General features: G+C 36.4%; 1 protein-coding gene across 3 annotated transcripts in view; it reads left to right on the top strand.

The window, feature by feature from the left end:
- LOC150086693 (protein turtle-like) overlaps positions 1 to 20,266 on the top strand; it is a 1,103,226-nt gene that overhangs the window by 1,038,553 nt on the left and 44,407 nt on the right. The gene's annotated exons all lie outside the window — the stretch shown is intronic.

The raw sequence follows: 20,266 nt of genomic DNA, 5'->3' as shown, positions 1-20,266 counted from the left end.
TACAGTACTGTATATAGATTCTGCAATAGTCACCTGTGTATCCAAGTAATCTTTCTTCACTGTGACAACTTGGTGAAGTGATGCACTGTCATAAAACAGAAGTGAGTTTTTTAGCCAACAAATCTTGCTGCTTTTAGCAGATCTCCAAATGAGATTTGCTAAAAGTTATTTATCAGATCTAATTTGGAGTTATTCAGTTATTTTGTTAACATCCCCTCCTCAGATTAATAATGCAATATTACTTTTGCATTGCAGATTATTACTAACACTTCTTGCTTTGATCTGTCTTGACAAAACTTCTTCAGATAAGGTGAGGGGTTGTCTTTCAAATTAGCACTTGCCATATTGTTTGTGGATTGTACAAAAAACATTAACTTTCATTCCCAGTGAAGTTTCTGCTTAAGAAGATGGAGATTTTCACTCACCTTACGATTTTCTCTCCACTGTATTTGTAACACTTAGTAATGATCAGAGTGCTGTCTCATATGGGTAAGCATACCTGAAATACAGGATATTGATGTACTGTTGGTACACTAATTATTGTTCACCAATCTGTGACTACAGGAAAACCCTTCACTCCACACAAACAGCTCATCCATATATCTGTCAAATATACTGCTGATAAAATAATTGATCATGCACATAAGTGTCTTAATTTAGAATCATTTGTTATTTGATTTTTAGGAGCATTACCAACTAAGGCCATATTGCTCCGTGAATATGCAGTGGTCATTCCCTGACCTTTCCGCATCCTCCATATTTGGTGGCTCACGGGCTCGAACCCTGGTCTAATCAAGAAGCGTGTGCTATGCACTGCTGCTCCTTCCCACCTGGCTACGGAGGCACAATTTAGAATCATTACCAGAAATTGAAAAGTACATACAGTCAGTGGAAACAGGTGTAAGTTTATTATTAGTATCAGTAGTGGCAAACAATGCAAGAAATACTGTAGTTTGCAGAACTGGAACCTTTCCTGGCAAGGGCACCCTTTTGTTCCATTTCTCTAACTAATCTCGTTGTTCTTCTGTGTACCTGTTCCAACAGATCTGCATCTTTCCTAAAATGAGGCTTCCACACATGTATACAGTATGCAGGTTATTTATATATTTGTTTTTTTTTTTAGGAGCATTAACAACTAAGGCCATATTGCTCTGGGGATATGCGGTGGTCATTCCCTGACCTTTCTGCATCCTCCGTATTTGGTGGATTACGGGCTCGAACCCCGGTCTAATCAAGAAGTGTGTGCTACGCACTGCTGCTCCTGCCCACTTGGCTACGGAGGTGCCTACAGTATGCAGGATGCGGCCTAACCATTGCCTCATACAACAGAATAATCACTTCCTTACCCTGCTACATTTCTCAACACTTAAAGCAAATGAGTATTGTGAAGTATTGCTTTTCAGCTTGTGAATACTTGTATTACCAAGCCGAAATTACAATTGGCTGTAAAAGGATAGAAAATAGTTTTTAATCTAACTATAACACATGAAAGCTGTAAGAGGTTCCTTATATCTTATCTTAGAAGCAGATGTGAAATATTTTATACCTCTTCACAGCCAACTGTATTTCCAACTCTTTATTTTCCCTTGCTTCAAGTTTCTGATAAATACTCTCCAACAGCTTGCATCTTTGTTCTTTTTAATTGGTATGTACTATCAAATGTCTGATGCTTATTTCTATGTTTAGACACATTCTACTCACAAGATCATGTTCTTTCACAATTATTTTATTTGTTTCCATCTGCACTGCCTTATTGCATGCTTAAAAGCCACTGCAAACATCCAAATAGATGTTTTGCTAGTGTCTGGCAAAACTTGAAATTAGCTCATTATACAAATATGTTCATATTAACTAACACCACCACAACACCATGTCTTCTATTTTGATGCCTATGAAACACAATCATCTATAAATTTTTCTGTCACCAGGATTTACATCCAAGCACTTAAAAGTCATGTGTCAAGATTTTTAAATGCCTGTATGCAAATAAGAAAACCTTCTCCCCCAAACATGGAAAGGTCTAATTGTTCATTGTTCATTCTGGTCTGGGTTCTTACTACCCTTAACAGTTGGTGTACTTGGACATGGGGGCTTCCATATTGATATGGCCCTAAATACAACAGAATGGCACTATCTGGAATCACAAAGTGCTATTCTGTTATAGTGCTATTTTATTGGTTTGTATGTGCATGCATAAGCAGTAACAAATGCATTATCGGAACTTTCTGAATCTATCCATATATATATATCTGTGTGTGTGTATATATATACATGTGATATATATGTATATACACATATACTATATTTATTTACTGTATGTAGTAATTCTGTTTTATTAGTGATAAGTTTTAAAAGTAGGAGTCCAAACAAAAAGGAAAACAGGCAAAAAAACAATAAACAAATTTCTTCCTTTTTTTTTTTTTTTTTTTGTTCACTAAAGATGTAATTTTCTTCTTTTACTTTTTGGGTTTAGGATAGCTCATATTTCCCTTTTCTTCTTAGTCTCCTTCTACCTCACTTGCCGTTAATATTATTCATTAATATTTTTGTCCATTCGTCATTATCCATCCTCTCTGTGTTTTTCCCATTCTTTTTCTCTATTATATATCCATTTGTTAATAGTTTCTATTTTACATTGTTTCCTTCCTGATTTCCTCACTTTTAACTATTACTTAATGTTTTATTACTTATTTTCCTTAGTGTTTTCATTTCTGTAGTTTCATTTATTTGTTTTATTTTTGCTGTTTGTACCTCTTGTCTCAGTTGCATACATTGTTATAATTCTTAATGCAGTTTTATAGTTCTATGAATTTTAATTTTATCATCCTGATTACTGTTCAGATTGTTTTCCAAGTTATATTATTTAATCCACCTATATTCTATTCACTTTTAATGCTTATACTAATGCTTCTTCATGAATTATTCCTGATCTATTTATCTGTATTCCTAGATAGTTAAATTTCATTACTTGCTATATCATTTTTCCTCTTAATTCTAATTTACATCTCAGTGATTCTTTTTGCTTTTGTTCTGTTTGGCTGTTTGTTTTCTCTATGGATATTTCCTTAATATACTTTCTTTTGCTTTTTTATTAAAATGATGTAACATTCTTGCTTTTTTATTAAAATGATGTAATATTCTTGCTTTTTTATTAAAACGATGTAACATTCTTGCTTTTTTATTAAAACGATGTAACATTCTTGCTTTTTTATTAAAATGATGTAATATTCTTTGCAAATCATTTTCATTTTCTGCCATTAGTACTACATCATCTGGATAGCAATTTATATTTAATTTTTTATCCTGATTTCTTTTTTAATTAATAATTCATTAATTCATCTATCAAGCTGAAGACCTTAGGACTAAGCAAGTCTCCTTGTCTTATTCCTTTAGTTATTTCCTCAGTTTGTTTTATTTATTATGCATTTATTGTGTGTGTGCATGTGTGTGTGTGTGTGTGTGTGTGTGTGTGTGTGTGCGTGCGTGCTTGCGTACGCATGCGTGATCTTTCTGTAGTCTTGAAAAGATGCTTCCCATTTGGCATTAATCTTTACATTTCTCCCACATTTTGCTATGTGAGAGTTGCTTTCGTACATCAAATCTAAATGTAGATCTGGTGATTGTGAAAGCTGTAAGCCTTCAGGGTCATCAGATTTATAAATTCATGTATATAGCAGGATTTATGTTTGTTATGATCAGGACTTGAGATGCATCAGAGCACACTGAAATTGCCTTTACAGTTGATCACATGCATCAGTAATTGCACATACATACTTCATTATTAAAAATAAGATATTTTATTAACAAGCATTGCATGTCATAAAATTTCCACTTTAACATCTGGTTATAATTTTATATAGCATATATAAATTGTGTGCTGCATATAAATATAATCATAACATTTCTGTTCTGAAATGATTATAACAGCAATGAGAATTGACACTGTTTCATGCTATACAACAGTGAGAGGCATATAGTATTGTAAACCACGAAGGTGAATCCATTAGTTTGGTAACCAAAAAAAAACCCATACTAAATATAAATATACATTTATACATATACTATAAGCATATATGTTTTTCTATGTGTGAGATGCCTTATTACACGTTTTTCAAATTATCTAGGAAAAAAAGGTTGTCACATGGATGTGCCTGCCATCCATATGACAGTGATATGGGGGTGCTGAATTAATAGCATAGAGGTCACTATTAAACCTAACTATTTCTGTGAAAGTGTAGAAGTGTAACCTCTAGTGTCAACATATGTTACAGTCAGTTTAGGCTTAACATTTTGTTACATGTGTGAAACCAAAACTACTGTGATTTGCTGTTTTGATGCCAATCTCTTTTAAAATTATCTTTATTTGCCAGATGCTGTGAAGGAAGTAAAATTTTCTTTGTTTTTATCCAAGATAGAAATGTGCCAATTTCAGTTTAAGATTATAAGCACCATGAGTGGCCTGACATAGTCAGCACAGGAGTGCAGTAGCACGTGCCGTCGAATTGACAATGGTTCAAGCTCTTGTGACTGCTAAATAGTTGGTTGATTGTTTTTAGTCAAATTATAAGTATCAACAGAACATTATTTTATCACCAGGGCTCATAATGGATTGGGACACACTAGAACACCAGTACTTTGATCCAAGCCTGAGGTGGGAATCGAACCCGCGACCTTTGGGTTGCCAGGCAAGCACTTTACCCACCTGGCTAGCCCGGTCGGCAATGTGTTAGTACTGGAGCTGTATAGGTGTTTATGGCTTTAACTGTGTTCCCTCTGTTCAGTTTTGATTTCAGCAGGCTTCTGAGTCTCTGGTGATATTTTTCGGTCAGGCACTTCTTGATTTCCTTGTGTTCTAACTAGTCAGCCTGCATCATCCCTAGGTATTTGTAGGTCTCACCTTCTGTCATAGCTTCGATCTCTTTACCAGTCAGCAGCTGGTAGTTTCAGCCAACTAATTTTCCTTGGTGCATTTTGTGGGTCTTGCATTTGTCTAGAACAAATTCCATCCTGATGTCCTTGCTGAAATCTTCGGTGATCCGGAGTAGTTGCTGGAGTTGCTTCTCGATTGCCGCATAGAGCTTGATGTCATCCATGTACATCAGGCGGGTGAGGGTGCACAGGTTCTTTCTTCCTTCTTTGAGGTTATATCCATACTTGCTGCCGTTGAGCATGGTGGATAGCGGGTTGAGTGCAAGACAGAACCATAGTGGGCTCAGAGCATCTCCTTGAAAGATTCCTCTTCTAATGGGGATTGGCCTGGTTGTGATGTTCTTGACCTTAATGGTGGTACTCCATTTTGCCATTGTTGCTCCTAGGAAGTTTGTCACTATCGTATTGACCTTGTAGATCTTCAGGGTTTCTATTAGCCAGAAATGAGGTACGGAGTCGAAGGCCTTGTGGTAATCGATGTAGGCCGTGTATAGGTTGCGGTGCTTTTGAAGGCTTGCTCCATAACTGCGGCATCTATGGTTAATTGCTCCTTGCATCCTTTGCTCCTCCGCTTGCATCCTTTCTGCTGTTCGGCCATTATGTTCTGACTCTCTAAGTGGTCTGATATCTTCTTGGTTATGCAGCTGGTCAGGATCTTGTACATCGTTGGGAGACGTGATTGGCCTGTATTTCGTCGGGTTTCTTGTATCTTCATCTTTAGGCTTCATATATGACTCCTTTAGTGAGAAACTTCGGGATTGTCTCCAGATGCCTTATCATTATTATTGTCGTTGCTCTTATATTATTTCTCCCTGATTGGGGGATTCCACTCCGTGACGGGTACTGCTACCAAGTACACAGGGTGGTTGTAATGTCTGGTGTTACTGTCGGTCGAGGAAATCTCTGACTATCATACAGGTGTTCACGATTGCGACTTTCTGGAGTATCTTGTAGGTGTTCTCTGGGAGACCGATTGCTGCTAGGCTGCTATGTACAGTCTTTGATACCATTCCGGTGGTTGACACGATGATTGGGATGGTTGATACTTCTTGCATATGCCACATCTCCTTGATCTCATGTCTCAGGTTTGTGTACTTCCTAATTTTTTCCTCGTGGGTTTTCTGGACATTGCTAGTGTTGGGCACCGCTATGTCAATCAGGTAGGTAGCCTTTTCCATCTTGTCCACAAGGGTTATGTCTGGTCTGTTGTGCAGGATGGTCTTATCCGTTATTATGGCACAGTCCCAGTACAGCTTGTGGGTTCGGGTCTCTAGTACTGCCTGGGGTTCGTACTTGTGATATGGTATACTTTCTTTGGTCAACTGGTATTTCCCCGCTAGCTTCTGATGTATTATCTGGTACCTGGTCGTGTCTATGAGTGTACTCAATCTGGGTGATCACCTTGCACCCCGCAGTGATGTGTTGGATCGTTTCTGAGGACAGGTGACATCGTCAACATAAGTCATCTAACACTCCAGGCTCCTTTGCGATCTATTTTCTGTAGTTCCTGGTGTTGATTACCTGGTCTTGGATGGCCAGCATGAATCCTTCAGTCTTGGTGAAGAGCATCCCACTTGTGAGTCATGCATTGGAAGCAATGTGATGTGATCTTGATGGAGGTCATTGTAGTGTCTGCCATGGAGTGTCTTCTTTGCCCATCTTTCTAACTTTGTTTCTTGTATCGTCTGGGCAGGAAGGGTTTCCTCGCTTAGGTTGTGTGGGGAATACCACTTATCTATCTTCCTTGTTATTGTTATTTGGTTTTTAGGAGCATTAGCAACTAAGGCCATATTGCTCCGGGATATGCGGTGGTCATTCCCTGACCTTTCCGCATCCTCTGTATTTGGTGGTGACGGGCTCGAACCCCGGTCTAATCAAGAAGCGTGTGCTACGCACTGCTGCTCCTTCCCACCTGGCTACGGAGGCGCCTCTATCTTCCTTATGGCCTGGTGGAGTGGTGCTGTGTTGTTCTCTAAGTAATATCCTTCATCATCATCATTATTATTATTATTATTATTATTAGCCATATGGTGCAAAGGAGCTTGCTGCTTATGCTGCACCAGCCAAAAAAAAAAAAAAATTTCTGAATTACCCCAAGTGACCATACATATTCTGTGATGCAATGGTAACATAGTGTAGTTGCCATTATCACCTACTCATGACATATACTTTAATTTATAATACTCTTTTAATCTACTTTATAGATTTTCACTTAAATCATAACAATTAATTTATACAAGTGCATTTCCATATAACATTATGCTAAAAGTATGTAGATAGTTGAAATGCTATTAACTGGAATATGGAGATAATGTGGCAGCTTGAGGTGATATCATACTCATATTCCAGTGGTTATTACCTCTTTAGTTATGATAATGCATAAAGCAGTTTTAGATTTATATTGGTTTACTGTCAAATAAACATGGATGCATTTTATTTTTAACTTGGCACTATTTTTTTATTATTAAATTTTTTTTCCATGCCTTTACTTTGATCTAACCCTCTTTCTTCTTCCAGGGCCCTAATAAAGGGATGGGTATTATGAACCTGATTTATTTGACTAAAAACTGACTATAGCTATACTTCCATTTTCAACCCTTACATTTTTGCTGTCTTGATTCTTATTTTTTCCACTTTTCAAAGTATCAGATTACTTGAGAGCAAGGAAAATACCATTTTCTATACTTTACTATATTTATTTTACCTATTTTTAGCTTTAATAGCTTCTTTGTTGCCCCCTCATAATTGCCTACTGGAGTACCACTGAATATGCGTGTGTGTACAAAAAGTCCTCATTTTTCACCATAGGTTCCTAGAATCATGACAAACAACAAAAAACGAACAACAGGACCATAAACAGTTTATGTATTAGCTTACACATGGTATGTATTGCATGAAAGATATGTTCCAAACACAAAGAAAAAAAAAAAAGTACATATACAGGGTGATTCACTACCAATGCGATAAACTTGCAGGAGGTGTAGGGGGGCACAAAGACGAATCGGAAAATCACAGCATTGCAGGGTCCGAAATGCCTTCGTCATGCGGTAGAGGACGTTGAACAGGAGGTCGTGTGAACAGCGATCCCGCTGGAAGTCAGCATTTGCGAACCGGTTCCCGAGGCAGTAGGATGGACGAGTATTCAAACGTTGAACTGGCCGATATGCACCTCGCGTATGGAGCTGCGGACTGTAATGGGCGCGCCGCTCTGCACTTGTACCAGGAATGTTTCCCACACAGGTGTGCTCCTCATCATACGATTTTCGCACGTGTGCACAGAAGGTTACGTGAGACTGGTTGTTTCACGAGAGGTACCATGAATCGAGAGCGAACGACGAGGATGCCAGACAATGAGGAGAATGTCCTACGTCTTGCAGAAGGCAATCCGAGTACGAGTACTCAAGCGATAGGCCAACGATTGGTATTTCCCAATCCACTGTATGGAGAATACTGTCAACAAACCAAATGAGTTCATACCATCTGCAACGCGTCCAATCATTGGAGCCTGCAGATTATCCACTCAGGAGGACTTTTGCTGCTTGGTTTCTTTGACAGAAACGGTTCGCAAATGCTGACTTCCAGCAGGATCGCTGTTCACGCGACCTCCCGTTCAACGTCCTCTACCGCATGACGAAGGCATTTCGGACTCTGCAATGCTATGTGATTCCGATTCATTATTTATTATTTTATTTGGGTTTTTTTTTTTTTTTTTTTAGGAGCATTAACAACTAAGGCCATATTGCTCTGGGAATATGCAGTGGTCATTCCCTGACCTTTCCGCATCCTCCCTATTTGGTGGTGACGGGCTCGAACCCGGGTCTAATCAAGAAGCGTGTGCTACACACTGCTGCTCCTTCCCACCTGGCTACGGAGGCACCATTTCGATTCGTCTTTGTGCCCCCTACACCTCCTGCAAGTTTGTCACACTGGTAGTGAATCACCCTGTATATATGTATATATAAGTTTGTATTAATGTATTGAATATGTATCCATAAATGGATGTGAAAGTTACACAAAGTGCCAGTAACTAGAAGGGTGAGGAAAGTAGAAAAAGAAGTGTAGTAGATTTATGAAAGGTGAAAGAATGTTAATATCCTAAAGGTTATGATGAATTAAGCAAAATTATGGGCTGAATTACCAAGCCAACAGAAAGTGGAAGAACTGTAAAGTAAAATTAGTACATCAAAATACTAATAAAATAAAAATAAAAATAAAAAATAAAATGCAAATAAAATGAAAAAATGAAAGTGGAATAGCTGTCATCAGATATGGGGTGGGGAAACATTTAGAAAATTAGGTAAGGCAATATGCTTGATCTGATGCCAGCTGAAATAAATATTGATACATGATCAGGTATTTCATCAGGGTGAAATACCTGATCTCTTCAATAACTTCAGAGTTATTATTCTTTTGGTTTTAAATTTTTCTTGGTCTTTGCCCATCTTTTAATTTTTGAATTATTTATATTTCATGGCCACCTTATATTACTACCACTGTTGCAGTTTTTAGTATTACAATTATTCCCTGAGTTTTATGTATATGTATATATGATGGCCCATAAGTCACTTTTCCTTATGAGATTGTGAAGCACTGAAAAAAGATTTTTACTGACAGTATGGAAAAAATATATGGATCTCTTTTTACAGGCATATTTACTTAAAATGAGGGGTAGACTAAGTCATTCTCGCACTAACACTTGGAAGTTGTGCGTTTCAGAATATTAGTGTGAATGATGGTCTCTTCCCCCTTCCCTGGCCATTTTAAGTAAATTTATCTATAAAAACATTTGATTATCCATATATTTTTTCCATACTGTCAGTAAGAATCTTTTTTTCGATGCTTTGCAATCTCATAAGAAAAACTGACTTTAGCATTAGCATTAGTAGAGGCGATGGAAGAAAGCAAGCTTATGCAGCATCAGCCAAAAAATAAAAAAAAAACCCACTCCCATTTCACCCCTCTGTTCATTCCAAATACTTGACCAGCTCAGCCTTAAATTTATTTAAGCTATCAAACAACTAAAGATGGAAGTCTGTTCGACCAATCAACTACCCACTGGCTAAAGGCAAACTTCCACACACACAACTGTCTTTCCTCAATTTGAATTTATGCCCTCTTATGGAACGTCCTGTATGTGTGTGTCTATAAATATATATATATATATGCACACACATACACATATATACATATACAGGGTGAATCATAAGATGTGGAAACCACTTCAGGGATGGATTTAGGACTTATCTTCCTACATGGATTAGGCGATCCACCTGTTCCGATCTCGAAGAGGCCTGCCCATCTTTTCTTTGGTCTTCCTCTGTCTCTTTTTCCTTTTGCTCTATACGTATAAGCTAATTTAGGGAATCTATTATCTTCCATTCTTTCTACTTGTTCTTTCCATCTTTGTCTATATTCTATAATTTTTCCATTAATTGAGTAAATCTTTAATTCCTTTCTAATATTTATGTTTGCTATATTATCTAATTTTGTACATCCTTTAACATATCTTAAAAATTTCATTTCTGCAACTTGTATTCTATTAATGTCTCTTTGTTTCGGTATCCATGTTTCAGAACCATAAAGGAGTGTTGGTATTGCCATTACTTTGTAAAATTTCAATTGTGTTTCTTTCCTTGTTTTCTTAGCCAAAGTTCTTTTTTATTGTTCCACATATATTTTGAAATTTTGCCAATTTCTGGTTCATATCTTCTTTGACATCAATGAGCAGAAGCCTGAAAAACAAGATGCAGGATATTTCAGAGACTGCTGGGAGTCATTGCGGTACAAGAAAACACATGGGTTGTGTTAGGGTAGCTAAGAATAGAAACAGGCGAATGTATACTTGCATGTACACCAAAGCTAGGAGTTTAGTAAATAAATTTGATGAATTTGAGGTATTGCTCAAAACATCAAAGGCAGATATTGTGGGGATTTCAGAGACATGGTATCACACAGATATAAGGAATGCAGAACTGGAATTTGGGGAGTACAATGTCTACAGAAAGGATAGTAGGGTTTATGCTATTAGTTAAGAAACACAAAATTCAAGGAAGTGCAGCCAGTCGACATCGCTGGACAGTGCAGTGTCGAGTCAGTTTGGTGTGACGTAAGCATTGGGAGATCAAAATTGAGAGTAGGAGCGTGCTATAGGCCTAATGACTCTGATGAGTATAATAAGAAACTGTACGGGGAAATAGAGTGGGCCAGTAAATCAGAGAGTCTTATAATGGGGGATTTTAATTTCCCAGATATGGACTGGAATTTGGGGGCTATTCACTCACACACTAGCAAGGCTTTTGTGGATTTATTGGATGATTGTTTTCTACATCAGCATGTTCGGGAGGCAACTAGAGAGAGTAATACTCTTGATTTGATTATCAGTAGTGATTCTTCATGCATTAAGAATCTGCAGATAAATGAACCACTAAGTGGCAGTGATCACAGTGTGCTGAAGTGGGATTTACTCAAAGAGGTAACTACCATTAGGGATAAAGGGAAGGATTATTGCTTTTGTAAAGGCGACTACGATGGACTGAGACAGTATTTAAATTCTATACAGTGGGACCAACTGATGATGTTACCAACAGCAAATTCAAAATGGGAAGCATTCAAAGAATTTATCTTGGAAGCTACTAGGCTTTACATACCAACTAAGAAATATTGTTCAAGGTTTAGGCCTAAATGGATGTCAGATGAACTAATGAGACATATGGCAGAGAAGAAAAATGCATGGGATACATACAAATTAACATGCGACACAGAAGCCTATGATAGATACAAGTTGATCTGTAACCAACTTACAAAGGAGGTTAGGCAGGCGAAGACAGATTACGAGAAATCTTTGGCAAGGGATGCAAAGAAAAACAGCAAAGAGTTCTTTACTTGTGTAAGCTCTAGAAGAAAGGGGCTGAATCAGATTGGTCCACTTGATATCGATGGGTCAACTATTGATGATCCTGCTCAGGTAGCTAACAAACTAAATGAATATTTTGCATCGACATTCACACATGAGGAGTTAGGAGTTATTCAGCGAGGGGAATGCCAGAGGTGTATTCAACTCTGGCATTCCCCTCGCTGAATGCCAGAGGTGTATTCAACTCTGGCAGTAGGCTAGAGAATCTTGTAATAACTGAGAGTAAAGTGGAGGAGAAATTGTTGAAGATAAACACAAGAAAGGCACCTGGGGTGAATGGGATCTATCCAGTTATATTAAAGGAGGCAGCAAAGGAAGTAAGCAAACCCTTAGCCATAATTATGAGAGCTTCCTTGGACTCAGGGGGAGGTACCCACAGACTGGAGATGTGCAAATGTGACCCCAATTCACAAAGGAGGATCAAAGGCTGACACAAGTAATTATAGACCTGTGAGTTTAACTTCTGTTCCAGGAAAATTAATGGAGGCACTGATTAAAGAAGCACTGCAGGATCATCTAGACAAAACTTCAGTTATAACTCGGACACAGCATGGTTTTATTAAGGGGAAGTCTTGCCTGACCAATTTGATTGGATACTATGATGCAGTCAAAAAGGAACTGGATGCAGGGAATAACTTTGATATTATATACTTGGATCTTAGAAAATCTTTTGATACTGTTGCACATGGAAGACTGCTGCACAAATTGGAACAGTGTGGCATTGGAGGCAAATTGCTGCTATGGATAAAGGGGTGGTTGAGGGAGAGAAGACAGAGAGTAGTAATCAATGGACACTGCTCATCGTGGACTAATGTTATTAGTGGAGTCCCACAGGGTTCAGTGTTGGGTCCATTATTGTTTTCTGTATTTATAAATGATATTGATGATGGTATATCAAGCTTAATGTCCACGTTTGCAGACAATATGAAGATTGGCAGGTTCGTCAAGGACACTACTGACACTATGCTGCTGAAACAGGATCTGGTAAGGTTGAGCAGATGGGCTGAGAGGTGGAAAATGAAGTTTAACATTGACAAATGTAAAGTACTACATATGGGAAACAGCAACCCCAGAGCAACGTATCAACTCTGTGGTACTACACTGACAGTGGTAGAGAATGAAAGGGACCTGGGGGTGGTTGTGCAGGCAGACATGAAGTTCTCTGAGCAGTGCAGACGGGCTGCAAGAGTAGCTCATGGTGTATTGTCAATGATATATAGGAATTTTTCTAGCAGGGATAAGGAGGTGATTATTCCCTTGTATAAGGCAATGGTCAGGCCACACCTAGAGTACTGTATACAGGTCTGGAGGCCTCATTTCAAGAAGGATGTAGAGCTGCTGGAATGAGTACAGAGAAGGGCAACAAGATTAGTGAATGGAACAAAGTGGTGCTCTTACGAAGAAAGGCTTAAGTTTTGCAAATTACAGTGTCTGGAGACTAGGCACCAGCGAGGTGATCTGATAGAGGTGTACAAAGCCTTGAATGGTTTGAGCATGCTCAATGCTGACGGGATTCTTCCTCTTGCTCAGAATAATCACCTGAGAGGGCATAAGTTCAAATTGAGGAAAGACAGATGTAGGATAGACATGCGGAAATTTGCCTTTAGCCAGCGAGTGGTTGGTTGGTGGAACAGACTTCCATCCCTTGTCGTGGAAGTTGATAGCCTAAATAAGTTTAAGGCTCAGCTGGACATGTATTTCAAATGAACAGAGGGGTGAAGTGGAAGTGGTTTTTTTTTTTTTTTTTTTGGCTGATGCTGCATAAGCTTGCTTTCTTGCATCAAATGCCTCTACTAATGCTAATGCTATATGTTATATCACACCCTAGATATTTAAAATGTTTTACATATTCTAATATTTTATTGTCTATAACTATTTTTGTTCTCACCGTATTTTTCCCTTTAAAAGCCATTGTTCTAGTTTTCATCGTTGATATTTTAACTTTATATTCTTGTGTTATTTGGTTTAATTTAAATACTGTTCTTTGTAAATTATCTTCACTATCTTGAATAATTACTTGATCATCTGCAAATAACAGTGTATTAATCCTATTCTTTGTATTTAAATATATACCTGTATTAATTTCTTCTTTCCATTTACATATCATATCCTCGACATATATATGTTAAACAGTATTGGTGACAAACTACATCCCTGTCTAACTCCTTGATTTATTATACTTTCTTCTGTTAATTTATTACCTGTATCTATTACTATTTTTGTTCCTTGATATAAACTCTGTATTATTTTTGTAAGATACTTTGGGTATCCTTTATTACTCAATATGTCCCATAGTTTTTGTCTGTTTACTCGATTAAATGCTTTTTCATAATCTATAAATGCTAAATGCGTTTCTAAATTAAGCTCTTTTCATTTTTATATTATTTGTTTTAATATAAATATATTATCTGTAGATGATCTTGCTTTTCTGAATCCTGCCTGTTCTTCTATTAATATTTCATCAGAGATAATTTTAATTCTATTATTTATTATTTTTCTATACATTTTATATACTGTATTTAGTATGCTAATCCCTCTATAATTCTTTGTATCATTTCTATTTCCTTCTTTAAATACTGAAATAATTTTTGCTATCTTCCATTCTTCTGGTATTTTATATTGTTCCCAACATTTATTAAATAAATTTAGTATTCTGTCTTTTAAAAACTTCCTCCATACTTGATCAGTTCTGCAGTTATACCATCCATTCCTACTGCTTTCCTATTTTTTGTAGCTTTCAATGCTTTTTCCAATTCTTCCTTTGTTATTGGATCTGTGTCTCTAACTGGGTCTAACTGTATCTCTTCTGTTTGATATGTTGGGTCTTTCCACAATTGTTCATAATGTTTTTTCCATTGTTCTTCCTTTATTATATTTATTCTTGAAGTGTCTTTCTCTGTGCTATTCAAGTGTTTCATCATTTTATATGCCAAATTTTGTCTTGCATGAACATCATGTTCTATTGTGCTTATAAATCTATCCCATGACTCTGCTTTAGCCTTCCTTATTATATCTTTAGTTTTATTGTGTTCTTGTTTATATATTTCTTCATTCTCACTTGTCCTGGTTTGTATATATTTAAGATATTTATCTTTTTCATCTTGTACTGCTTTAGCTATTTCTTCATTCCATATCTTTACCCCTCCCCTCTTCTTATAGTTTTTCCTGAATTGTCCTAGTGTCTCTTTTGCTATCTTTTGAATTATATTTCTTATATTATTCCATTCTTCTTCTATTTGTTCTCTCTCCAATGTTTTACTTATTTCGTCTTTAATCCTTTTTTCATATAAATTTTGTATACTTTCTTCTTGAAGTAGATATACTTTATAACCTAACTCCTCCTTCCCCTGTTTAATAGTTTTTCTCTTCTTCCATTTAGCCCGTAACTCTATTTTTGAAGCCACTAAAAAATGATCTGAATTAATATCATATCCTCTAAACACCCTAGTATCTCGGCATTGTTTTGCTAATTTTTTGTTTACCATTGTGTACCTCTTGCCGACCATGTATATTTATGTATATCACGTTTTCTAAAAAATGTATTTGTTATCTTTAAATTATTAAATGTTGCAAAATCTCTTAATTTATATCCATTTCCATTTACTTTATTTTCTCCATAACATCCCATAATATTTTTATTGGCTTATTCCCTACCCGAGCATTATAATCTCCCGAAATAACTACATGGTCCTTTTTTATATTCTTATCTAGTTCTTTTTGTAACTCTAAATAAAATTTATCTGTTTCTTCCTCTTTTCCATCTTCTGGAGCATAAATTCCAATTATACATAAATAACCTCTGTCTAATTTAAATCCTACTGTTATTATTCTGTTATTTATAAATGTGTAGCTCTGTATTTTGGTTTTCCATTTCCGATCTATTAATATTGCTACCCCTCCACTAGCTCTTTCCTTTTGATCTACTCCACTGTATATCATTGCGTAGGAATCATAATCTTTGATTTAGGACTTAAAACTATAAAAAAAAGTTCACGTAAACATAAGTCTGATTTTGGCTTGTTTCCGAGTTACAGCCATTTCTGTATTCCAGCAATTCTTTCTGCAATGCTCAAGATCTCATAGAGTGCCTTGCTCTTGGTAATGTAAACACAACCCCGTAGTGTTCTTTGAGTGATTGCAGTTAGTTCTCCTGACAAGGACACTACATGTTATTAACATTTTGATACTATGCATTTGCTATGATAATGGAGGCTTATTCAAATTGAGATATGGCAGACATGCATCTCATGTATGGACTTGTTAGATGCCACACAGCCAAGACGAGGCATCTGTATGCAGAAAACTTCCGTAATTGTCATGTGCCAAATAAGACCTTTCAGTGAATACATGAATGCCTTGCAGAAACTGCTTCATTTAGAAAACGAGTTTCAGATTGTGGCAGACCCACAAGAACAGCAAATCCGACAAATACCCGGAACTTTTGAGCAGGTGAGGAGTTCTATGATGAGGCATTTGCAGGCTTGTATTCAGGTGCACAGTGGTAATTTTGAGCATTTCCTGTAAACATAAGCAAATAGTTGTTGGAACACAAAAATGGCTGTAACTCATAAACAAGGCAAAATCAGACCTATGTCTACATGAAGTTGTTTTATTGTTTTTATGTCCTAAATCCATCCCTGAAGTGGATCCCACATGTTATGGTATACCCTGTATATATACGTAATTAGCTTTGATTTTTTAGAAAAGTGTTTAACAATTCAATCATATTTGTAAATAAATAATATATATGATTTCTATCATCTTTATAATTTTGTTTCGTGTTTTTAATTTGTATCCATTAAAGAAAGATTCCAATCCTTGAATAAGAAAAAGCATGACTGGAGAGTAAGTTACTTGATATTAAAAAAAGTGGTGGGATGGGGGAAAGAAATCTAAAAACAGCTCTTTCTCCAGTAGAATAATACCATAAATGTGATCATTACTGATTCTAGATACCATTTTCATATTTCAAAAAGTCTATGTTTCAGAGAGCAAGTGGTGAACAAAGTGAACAAGTGTTTTAATGAATTAGTGTTTGTCAACAAGTGTTTTAGTGAATTAGTGTTTGTAAATAAGTGTTGTGTGCATAAGTGTAAATTGTGAACGGTGTTTAAATTAGAAATAAAAATCTATGATTTCTTAATTGTGTTCTTATGTGTGCATACCTCAACCATACATGAAATATGTTGCGTTCTTGCTGAAATAAGCCTGATAGCTTTTGCTACATTTGCAGAGAAGTGGTATGAAAATCGCAGCGGAAGCCACTGTCACAACTTGTGAGAAAAGCCTAGGAACTCTATTTTGGATGTAAGGTCAGAGATCAAGATAAAGCATGGGCTCCAAAGATTTCTTGTAACTTATGTTCAAGGACATTAACAGGCTGGCTTAGAGGTAGTCATAAGTTGATGCTGTTTGCTCTTCTGGTGATATGACAGGAACTCAAGACCACATAAACAATTGTTACTTTTGTATGACCAATATTTATGGTTTTTCTGGGAAATTTATTATTATTTTATTATTATTATTATTATTAGCCATATGGTACAAGGAAGCCTGAGGCTTTTGCTGCACCAGCCAAAAAAAAAAAAAATTTCTGAATTACCCTGAGAGAGAGAGAGAGCAAGAGCACAAGAGTCAGAAGTAGAAGGGAATCACCAAGGACAAGAAGAATGATGATATCCAGCTCAAGACCCTGGGTTTGCCAATTATTATTATTATTATTAGCCATACGGAACAAGGAAGCCTGAGGCTTATGCTGCACCAGACAAAAAAAAAAAAAAAAAATCCCCTGAGAAAAAGAGAGGGAGAGAGAGAGAGAGAAAGGGAGAAGCCAAGCCCATACTCACCAGATGTGGGCCCCTGAGGTTATCCAAGCATCAAGAAGAGTATCCTGACGACCTTCTGCTCTAAGGACGGTTCCTCATGATGATACAATAACAGTGCCAAAGCTACCAGAAACTTGTAGACTTGATTCTGATTTAGGATCAGAAAAGGAGTCTCCAGAAGATGCAGAACCCAGAATGAGTGCAGATCTCTATTTTTCAACTCTTGATACTGCAAAGCTGCATTTAATCACTTAAGCAGAATTGAATGATTCAGACATAATTGAACGATTTGGTCAGAGATTTGGACCTCTCCAAAACCAAGGCTCAATTACTAGGATCATAGCTTCAGCAGTGGAATCTTCTTGAAAAGGGTGTCCAGGTGTCTTTTTATAGGAAGAGGCAATCTAACATAATGACCTATTACTCAATGGATGGTGCTTTGGTTTATTGTAACAATGTCCAGGAATTAATGAAAGAGTTACATCTGGAAAATGTCCCTGTGCAGTCTAGGCTTTTCATTTATTCATCCAAGGTCAGTTTGAAAGCAGATTTACTCCATAATGGAAATGAGTATCCACCTATATCATTGGCCCATACAGTTCACGTGAAGGAAACATACAAGAACCTACAGGTTCTTTTGAAAAAAATATGCTATCAAGAATATAAATGGAATATCTGTGCCAACCTAAAAGCTTTTCTGACTGGGTGCAAGATGGATACACTAAATACTGCTCCTTTTTATGCAAAGTGGGACAGGGTAAAAAAATGGGACCGTTCAGAAACTACACCAAGTCAGAAAAATGTAGCACATCCTCCTTTGGGGAATAAGTCAAAAATCTATTTACTTCCATTGCATATCAACCTACATTCGATAAAAATATTTATGAAAGTGATGGACAAAAAAGGAGATGGATTTTCCTGTTTGAGGCAAAAGTTTCCTCAAATCAGTAAGGCCAAGATAAAAAAGGGAATTTTTGTGGGTCCTCAAATCAAACTGCTATTCCAAGATGAGGAATTCACTAAAAAATTGAAAGCTACAGAAATAAGGGCCTGGAAGGCATTTGAAAACAGCTGCCAGAACTTTCTAGGCAATGAGAAATCAGAAAATTACAGTGAAATTGTAGATGAGCTAATTTTAGCGTACAGAGAGTTGAATGCAACATGTCATTAAAGCTTCATTTCCTACATTCCTATTTAGATTTTTTTTCCTGGAAACTTGGGAGCAGTCTCTGATGAACATGGTAAAAGGTTTCACCAAGATATTTCTCAAATGGAAAAAAAATACCAGAGAAAATGGAGTCCAAGTATGTTTTTGTACTGTTCACAAAAGGCAAAAAACAACAAATAAGTGTTTTGTTATCAGATAAACATTTTTTGTGAATAGAATAAGGTTAATAGACCCATTGTTCAATATTTAGTACTGTATGTAACATTTTCTTAAAATGTATGAATTTTTTTTATTAGAAAACTTAGTTTTTGATTTTAATCCCTTCTCCCTTAAAATTGGTTGCTGTTACAGCAATATGGTTGCCATATTTAATCTACAAATCTACAAGAATCACCCTGGATTTTAACAGGGAGAAAAAAAAATTTTTTTACTGACCAGTGTAATCTTGAAAGGATCACTGTCTAAGGAGATGATTCGTTGGGTCTTAAACGAATATCATAATTTGAAATTAGCTCTACATTTAAGAAAACAAAGAACAAAGTGTTGGATTAAAGGTAAACAGTTTTCATATAATATGCCAGATTTTGTCCAGCTTGTCAGTCAAGTGGCATAGAGTGAATTCAAAGGAAAGGCAGCAGTTCAACTCTGTTCTTTTGGATTTAATTGGGCCTTTAAGATTAAAAAAGTAGAAACAGATGCATTTTGGTGAACAGACTTGTCTAGATTTCCTGGGACAATTTCAGACCAGACAGCCAATATCAGTGGTCATCAAGTGAAATTTGTCTTGGTAACACTATTTTAAATGGCATTTTGATGTAGATGACTGGTGCTTGGTGCTGAGCATCTCTCTTTTGTACTTACTTGTATTAGTTTTAAATTTTTGTACTGTTCACAAAAATAGTTGATAGTTACTTGCGACCATGGTGGCCACATTTCAGAATCACTGGCCTATACTAACTGAAGCATTTACAAGCTAAAATCCATGACTGTTCTTACTGAAATAGCTGTCCATTTTCTATTGGAGAATCTTCTGCAAGTTGGTATATATACACATTATTAAAAAACAAAAGTCAAATGCTGCTGCCTGCTTTTCACAGAATAACAAAATTATGCTAGAGATTTAATAAAACTTTGAAGAAAATTTTAATGCATCTTCTGGATGCCTCACATGGTTACTGAGAGAAATTTCTTAAATCAGGATTTTTTTTTAATACAGAACAGCCAGTTCTTAAAAATTGCATGAAAATCCATATGCAGCTATGAGCCAGTGTTTTTATCCATATCAATAAAGGAGAGATATCAAATTTTGTTTCAGGAATAAGCCAATATGTCGATCAAGAATGTCAAATTTATAATCACAATTTAGCTGGTACATATCGCAAAGAAATGAAGGAAATTAATTTTTTAATTGGGATAGAATTAATGAGCTCA

The sequence above is a fragment of the Mastigoproctus giganteus genome, chromosome 4, assembly GCF_048544385.1.
Source record: "Mastigoproctus giganteus isolate SK-2022 chromosome 4, ASM4854438v1, whole genome shotgun sequence".
Classification (NCBI taxonomy): domain Eukaryota; kingdom Metazoa; phylum Arthropoda; class Arachnida; order Uropygi; family Thelyphonidae; genus Mastigoproctus; species Mastigoproctus giganteus.
Note: the sequence above shows the minus strand (reverse complement) of the source record. Positions and strands in the feature narration are given on the sequence as shown.